The following is an 8,073-nucleotide window of genomic DNA, read 5'->3' on the forward strand; positions in this document are numbered from 1 at the left end:
AACGCCTTCTATCGCGATACACAGGTGAAAGGCACAGAAATATCCTCTTTACCGATGAAAAAATTTTCACGATAGAAGAACACTATAATAATCAAAATGATAAAGAGTACTCTCACAATTCTAAAGAAGTTGTTCAAGTGGTCAGAAAGGTACAACGTGGTCATCATCCTGCGTCAGTGAGGGTTTGGTGGGGCGTGTCTTGTCGAAGAGTCACACAACAACGTTTTTGTGAAAAAAGAGAGAAAACTTTAATCAAAGTGTATCAAGATACAGTCTTAGTTCGTGTTGTAAGACCTCTCAGCAATAGATTTTTTAAAAATATATACTGCACCTGGTCACAAGGCACGAACTACCCAAGCCTGGCTTGAAATCAACATTCCGGACTTTATAAGAATTGAAGACTGGCCCTCATCTAGCCCAAATCTCAACTCTTTAGTCCTCAAATTATGATCGGTTTTAGAGAACATGGTAACTAAACGACACACCGATATTGAGTCTCTTAAAAATCTTTGAAGCAAGCACTGGCAAAATTTCCCTTGGAAACAGTGAGCAAATCCATAGATTCGTGGTCAGACAGATTAAAGGTCTGTATAAAAGTCAAAGGTGGCCATTTATGTAGAATAGAATATTGTCTTATTTTTGCTGAAACTTTAATAAATATGTAGGTATAAATTTTAGTAATATTACATTACTTTATAAAAAAAAATGCATTTTCATTTGTAACAGAACTTATGGCTGGACTAGGTATATCTAATGAAATTATTGTAATTGTATTATTAATATACATATTATTTGTATCTTTATTATGTTAGTAAAAATTTTCTCCTCTTTTATTAATCATTAAAGTAAATAACAATTTGTCCTTTTTTATTTACCATATCATTTTAAAATATGACAATAATATCTCACTTTTCTCAGTACTTCTATTATCTTATTTTTAAAATATTTTTATATAATTTTGCAATTATGTAATAAATTGCCGAGTGATACACCTATATGTAAATGCAGTGATTAATAGCCAATGCTCACTAAAAGCATTCATTTTATACATAAATAATTAGAGAACACCGAGTTGAATATAAATAATTTTGTTTTTTTTAAACCGCTATCGAGTGTCTTTGTATATCGTAAAGGTTCACTGGTAGAGAATGCCTACAGGATTAAGTCCACCTTTTGTGCCACTTTTTATTGGTCAATAAAATTTAAATAAATAGATGTTAATATAATATAATGTTAATATGTATAATAATATAATAAATGTTCATATTCGTGTTATGCTAGGATTAAATCTACAATCATCGGAAAATGAAGTCAGAAACAATGTGTCAAACCGCTCACCACTAAGATCATCAAATTTGTCGTCGTCGGAGTACACGTGATTACACAATTTGAATTCGAGAGAATCAGAAGCTAGTTTCATATTTCAGCTGTGACTCTTGGGAAAATTAATTAATTTTCAGGATAATTATTACTAGTTTCGGGTTAACAGAGTCCCTTATACACCTTAAAATATAAATTATACTGATTTGAGAACATAATTACCAACTAGGTATATCATCGAATTATTTATTAATGTTAAGCATAGAACTATGTCAATATCAACCCTGTCAGTACAGTACTGTCGGCGTGTTGCGGCGTGTGATTCCGTCATATCGACGCTCATTACTAACCGCGGTGACGAACCCGTTCAGCCGTGCTACCATTAAAATCGAATTCCTCCCGACGACTCGTGATTCACGATCAAATCACATTGCGCATCATTTGATAACATTTTTATTTAATTCCTCCCTTCCATATAAACGTATGATGTATATCGAAGGAAATCGATTTCATCTGATATTACTATAGATTAGCACATATCAAAATTACGTGCCAACTGCGGTGTTGTACGGCGAATGTGTAATCAGATGATTACGACGGCTTTCTTATAATTACTGATTGTTATATACACATGTATATTTTGTTTTATAAAAAAAAAACGGAGACTTCGTTACAAACAATATACTAATAAATCACGTGATGTTTCGTAGTTACATACGTTTTAAATTGTTTAAATTTAGAACATGAGGAGTCAAACTTACATGCTGGGGTACATAAGATTACCTGTAAATAGATTTTTATTTTGTTTTGATAAAAACTCAAATATTTTTCTAAATATTTTTATTGCTATATGTGTGGGCCAAAGGAGTGGACGAATTGATGGACGACAGATAAACAAAGTCGCAACATAAGGGTTCCTTTGTATCTTTTTGTCGCTTTTTTTTTTGAAAGTCTGAAACTTAAAAATGGCCTATTGCCGGTATAGTTCTATCTAATATAATTATGAAAATAAATTGCAAAAAGTTTATATGTACTATATCCTTAGCAGTAATCAAGCCTAGCTATTGATAATAATAGAATAAAATTAAAAGTAAATTAAATTATTAATTTATTATCAAAATAATAGTCATATCTCACTCTTTAATGCCAAAGGAAGCAAAGTACTTGGTTTACTTGTACCGAAATAGATACCTACCCATGCAGAAGAACCTAGCGCTCTAAACAAGTGGTAAGCGAATCCATTGATGGAATCGTCATCAAGCGAATTTTTGAGATAGAATGAGATAGCAACATCTGATGTCTCAATCCTTCTCATGGACTTGTCAGTAATAACGATTGACCATTTCCATCGATGGACAGTTCTCTTTTGGTTAATTTGTTTTTATTCTTGTTTCGTAGGTTGAATGTAGACCATGAAATATAACTAACAACAGCTGTTAGTACACTTGCTCATCAAGCTCGACATCACGCTATATGCGCAAGTGAAGTAAAAGCGACAATTTCGGTAACGGTACGTGTAGCTGAACTTCACGGCTGAAAGCGCTCTTATTACAGGTTGCTCGTTCCGACTCGGGCGAGGCATTAATCGTCTAATATAGCGGACGTGTGTCAAGTCGCGTCAGTGTCGCCATGTTGCTTCCAGCAAATGTGACGCAGCACACCTCAGTTAACGTAAATCACTCATTAGAAGCCTAGTTAATGGCGTATTCGAGTGACTACCTTTCTAATGACAATTTAATGCCGTTCGCCGCCGTTGAATTTCGCCAAGTAATCAAACTTTCAAGCAACGTAGCTCTAGTAAGCTGAAGATAATAGACAGCACCTTTGGATCGGGATACATTAAGCGGAGGTGTTGTTTAGTGATTTATTATGAACGATACGCCTACCATGTTTTGAAGACATTGATGATGTAGTGTCATTTAATACGCTGCTTACTTGCCGATAGTTGCGGGTTCGAATCATACGATACTAATGTATTTAAGTGTTGTCTGTTTATATTGTGTCGGCGTTCTTTTGTATAAAAAATACAAAAAAATATAGTTAGGTATATATTTATTTATTACATCCATAAGTAATAACATACATATAAGTTATCTGTATTACGTACAAGGCCCATTTAGTTTGGAAATGTTTAAACGTTTTCATATTAAAATTACAGGCAAACGCAGTATAAGACGACTTCCCATTAGATGGAGTGACGATCTCAAATGCATTTCAGGGAGTCAGTAGTTTGGACTCTGTGGTTTAGGACTTCATTACACATTGGCTTCCTTATGGCATTATATGGGGGAGGTCTATATCTAGTAAAGGACGAATAATGGCTGAAAAAGGGCGATGATGATGATGGCATAGGCACGTGATAATAGATGGACATCATATATAAGTATATGAAGCACCAATATACTAATCTCTATTATATGAATATCAATAACGATTTTTAAAATTTTTATCGTTTCTTAAAAACAATATTCCCAAAGGATATGTACTTATTAAATGTTACTTATATTAATGCTGTCATAATGTGTTGCTAAGAAGTTTGCTTCTTTTTCCTTTTCTTCTATCGAGTTAATAACAACCTAAAGATTTTTAACATTAAGTCCGCCTTGTATACATATATGTACTAATGAATAAATAAATAAAAAGGCATTTAGACAAAAGCATTTAGTGACTTCCTTAGCACAGTTGGTAGATTTTTAGATCCTTCTTCATGCAAAATGAAAGAGATACAGCATAGAATGGAACACGAAACAATTGGGGATGACATGATGAAGTCAGGTTACCTATTGTGATGAATTCATCAAGATTTAGCCAGGATGATTTCCATGAAAATCATATTGAGATTGACTAGACAGGTATATTGTTAGTAATGGGACTGTTAGTCCTTGTTACTAATAATATCTTATCACCCCAGGGTATTTTTTTAATGGGTGATAATGCAGGGGTAACGCCACCCGCGCTATCGGTATAAACCGGCGGGGCACCAGTGAAGGATGATAGGTGAAGATGAAGCAGGTCAGTTAGCCCATCGTGACGAATTCAACAAGAATTGTTCACGATGGTTTTCAGGGGGAACCACGTGGAGGTCGATTTAATAGGGCATACTGCTAGCAATGGGGCTGTCAACCTCCTTTGATAACAATTCCTTTCCCCTCTCCCCCCCAGGGTATTGGGGTAGTGCTCAACTTACACGCCTTGCAAAGATATATTTAATGTATGCTTTTCGATCCCGTAGTTAGAAAATGCAAGTCAAAGTTTTCGACGGATAGGGATTGAAAGTATTGCAATCCGTACTTATTCAGAACAATCCAGTCCAGTGTGTACCTGTCCAATGTCTAAAAAACAGGCTGCAGATTTTCTTTGGCCTTCTCAAAGATTCGGGTTTGAGCTACTAACGTCAGGTCGTTGGCGTAATTACTTTGTGCTCGCAGAAGCTGAGTAGTTGTAATAATAAATTTTACTTTGGTACACATTTTTTGGGAAAAGTTTATAAGTATTTTTGTATGAAATTAGTCATACGTCCGTACGATTTTTAAAGAAGAGCCAGATTTATTTAGGTTACTTATTGCCTTTTCTTTTCTTAATTATAATATTATTGACAACAAAAACAGGTATCCAATTATTAAAAAAATTATGTATTTTATCAGCTTAATTTTCTAAAATATTGATAATGGTATTGCGTTCTGCCTGATGAATAGCTAATATTCAACTAAAGGCTTTAAGTCTTTTGTAGAATACATAACATTGACCTTTCTTATTATACTAATAGAGAAGCTCAACAGCGTCAAGTTGTAGCTCCGAAATGATGAATTAACTTCCCCAAGATGGTTGATTATATATTTATATAATATAATATATATTTAGTAGTGAAACGATCGATTTTAGATTGTATTAGGATGTTAAGACGGTCTGTTGAAGATAAACACAAAGGTAGATTATTATGTCTCTATAGTAGATACCATTGGATGAATAATACTTCCAAAAGCATTTTCGTAACTGGTAATACTTACAAGTAATCAGGTACATTAAAGTTTTTCATCATATTTTAATTTCACTACAATGCGATGTTACAGCTAAATTTGTATTTCTTAGTTTTTTTTTCGAGTTCACAAACAACACCTTGAATGATACACATAGTTATTAAACACAAATAATGAAAAGTAAATACGTAAGAATAATAATAAAAACTTACAGCGTTGCATTTGATGAGTTTAAAAGTACTTTTTATTTGATCGAAATTACTTTATTTCGTTTATTATTTCACGAAATTCATGACTTATTCTTTGTGATCGCGCAGAGTTATTTGCGTACGATGTGTGATTTCTTTTTTACTTTTAACCTAAAAGGCGCACCTCCCTTGATAAATGTGCTATACTTGAGTGAACGCAGTTACTAAATCGGTTAAATGGTAGCTGAATTTATCTTATTCGTTGCTAGATGCATATACTCATTATGTGTATTTTTACAAATTTGGGCAAAGTATTGATAATCATTTGTTCCTCCATTGACTTTATGTTGACAAAAATTTGCTATATTACGAGTGGGAACGGACTTATGAATACTATGCATCACCTTTCAAACACATGTTGAATTTGAAAAGAGATTCTTGGTTTGCAGTGATATCTTAATGGTTTATTATGACGATGAAAAATGCGCGCTATACTCACTTATTTGTATATAATTACAATTGCATATCAAGTGACACTAATATCACGTGTCCTTACTTCATTATAACTATATACCATTTTTATTATTTTTATACAAGTACCATGTTACAAACAACTGAAAAGCTTTTTGTTTCCTATTTTACTCATGTTATAATATTTGTCGAAATAAATAAATATAGTTACAGATCTATATGTACATTACCTAAACTGTTCCCTTACGTAAACATATTACTTAATTAACTGTAATAGATTGTGATATGACCGCTATTCATTATTTTCACCGCAAAACCCCAAACGTCACGGTGGTTAGTTCTAAATAATAATATTACCAAAAACAACTGTAGAATATGTGAACTATTTAATTAGGAAGATATATGGTTGTCAATTCGACTTCTATTAAATGTAACTCATCATCATATCAGCCGTTAATTGACTACTGCTGAACAAAGGCCTCCTCCTTAAGGGAGGGGGGGAGGGTTACCAATATTTGCTATGCTTGACAAGTGGATTTTTTTTAATGGATGATAATGGAATGGTAACCTTGCCTGCGTTATCGGTATACGCTGGTGGGGTACCAGTGACAGATGATCGATGAGGATAAAAAGGCAGGTCAGTAAGCCCATCGTGATGAATACACCTGGGATTCAGCACGATGGTTTCCAGAGAGGATCACATGGAGGTTGACCTGACAGGATATATTGCTAGCAATGGGTCTGGTAGTCCGCATTACTAACAATCTCCTCGCTCTGACAGGTGGATTGGTAACCACAGTTAGGCTTTGGCGATTTTTTTAATGGATGATAATAGAATGGTAAATCCACCTGCGCTAAGGGATGATAGGTGAGAATGAAAAGACAGTTTCAGTTAGCCCATCGTGATAAATACACCTGGAATTCAGCACGATGTGTGTAATTTAGAATGTAGAGTCATGTACCTACAAATGAATTTTACTTTGCAGTATGCAGTTTTTTGCTCCGTAAAGTAAAATAGTAGTTTTAGTTGTTACGAAATTAATATTATTACAACCAAATTATGAAATCAACTCCTAGCAGAAGTATTTGCGAACAGATACGGTATTGAACCTTCAAGAAAAGAGCATATTCCTTCCTAGAAGGCCCACAACACATATGTAATTTCTCTGAAGATGCGGATGCCCATGGCCGATGGTAGTCACTTACCATCAGGTGAGCCACATGCTCGTTTATTTCTGTATGTTATAAAGAAAAAAGAAAATACGAGGCCAACAGAAAAGTAAACAAGAGTAGAAGTCACTTAAATATTCAGACAACAAAACCTGAACCAGTTTAAAATAAACATTTTTAACATTAGAAGCACCTAGTTTTTTATTTGAGGTCAAGGAATATATTTTATATGGAAGTTTTTATTTAAAGCAGGCGAGTAATAAAAAGGATTTAAAATAATGTGTTTCCTGAATTCACTGAAGTAAATGAATGAAAATAAAAGTGTATAGAAGTTGTCGATGATAAATCACATCATGTACGCAACTAATCTAAACTAATTTAATATCGGCAAAATTTGCTTTTTTTTTGTATAATAGAAAATATACTTAACAGATTTTAATCAGGAGTGAGGCGTATTTATCATACCATATATGAATCACAAGTATTCGATGATAACCGTTGTAACTTTCACCATTAGAAAGCTACATTCACCCAGATATATATATATATATATATATATATATATATATATATATATATATATATATATATATATATATATATATATATATATATATATATATATATATATATATATATGTATATGCTATGTTAAAAATCTATATATATATATATATATATATATATATATATATATATATATATATATATATATATATATATATATATATATATATATATATATATATATATATATATATATATATATATATATATATAGATTTTTAACATAGGCTATATTTATTGTTAGAAAAGATTAGGTATCCTTACTAAAACTTTACGTAACGTAATTCAAGGTGTAAAAAATGCTATAAAATATCTTTCGTCGCGTGCGCTGCGTCAACTATTGGTGATAGAACAAAAGTATGTTCTACAATATTAAAGAA

Source organism: Galleria mellonella, unplaced genomic scaffold (genome assembly GCF_026898425.1).
Source record: "Galleria mellonella isolate WM207_F2 unplaced genomic scaffold, CSIRO_AGI_GalMel_v1 utg64, whole genome shotgun sequence".
Lineage (NCBI taxonomy): Eukaryota > Metazoa > Arthropoda > Insecta > Lepidoptera > Pyralidae > Galleria > Galleria mellonella.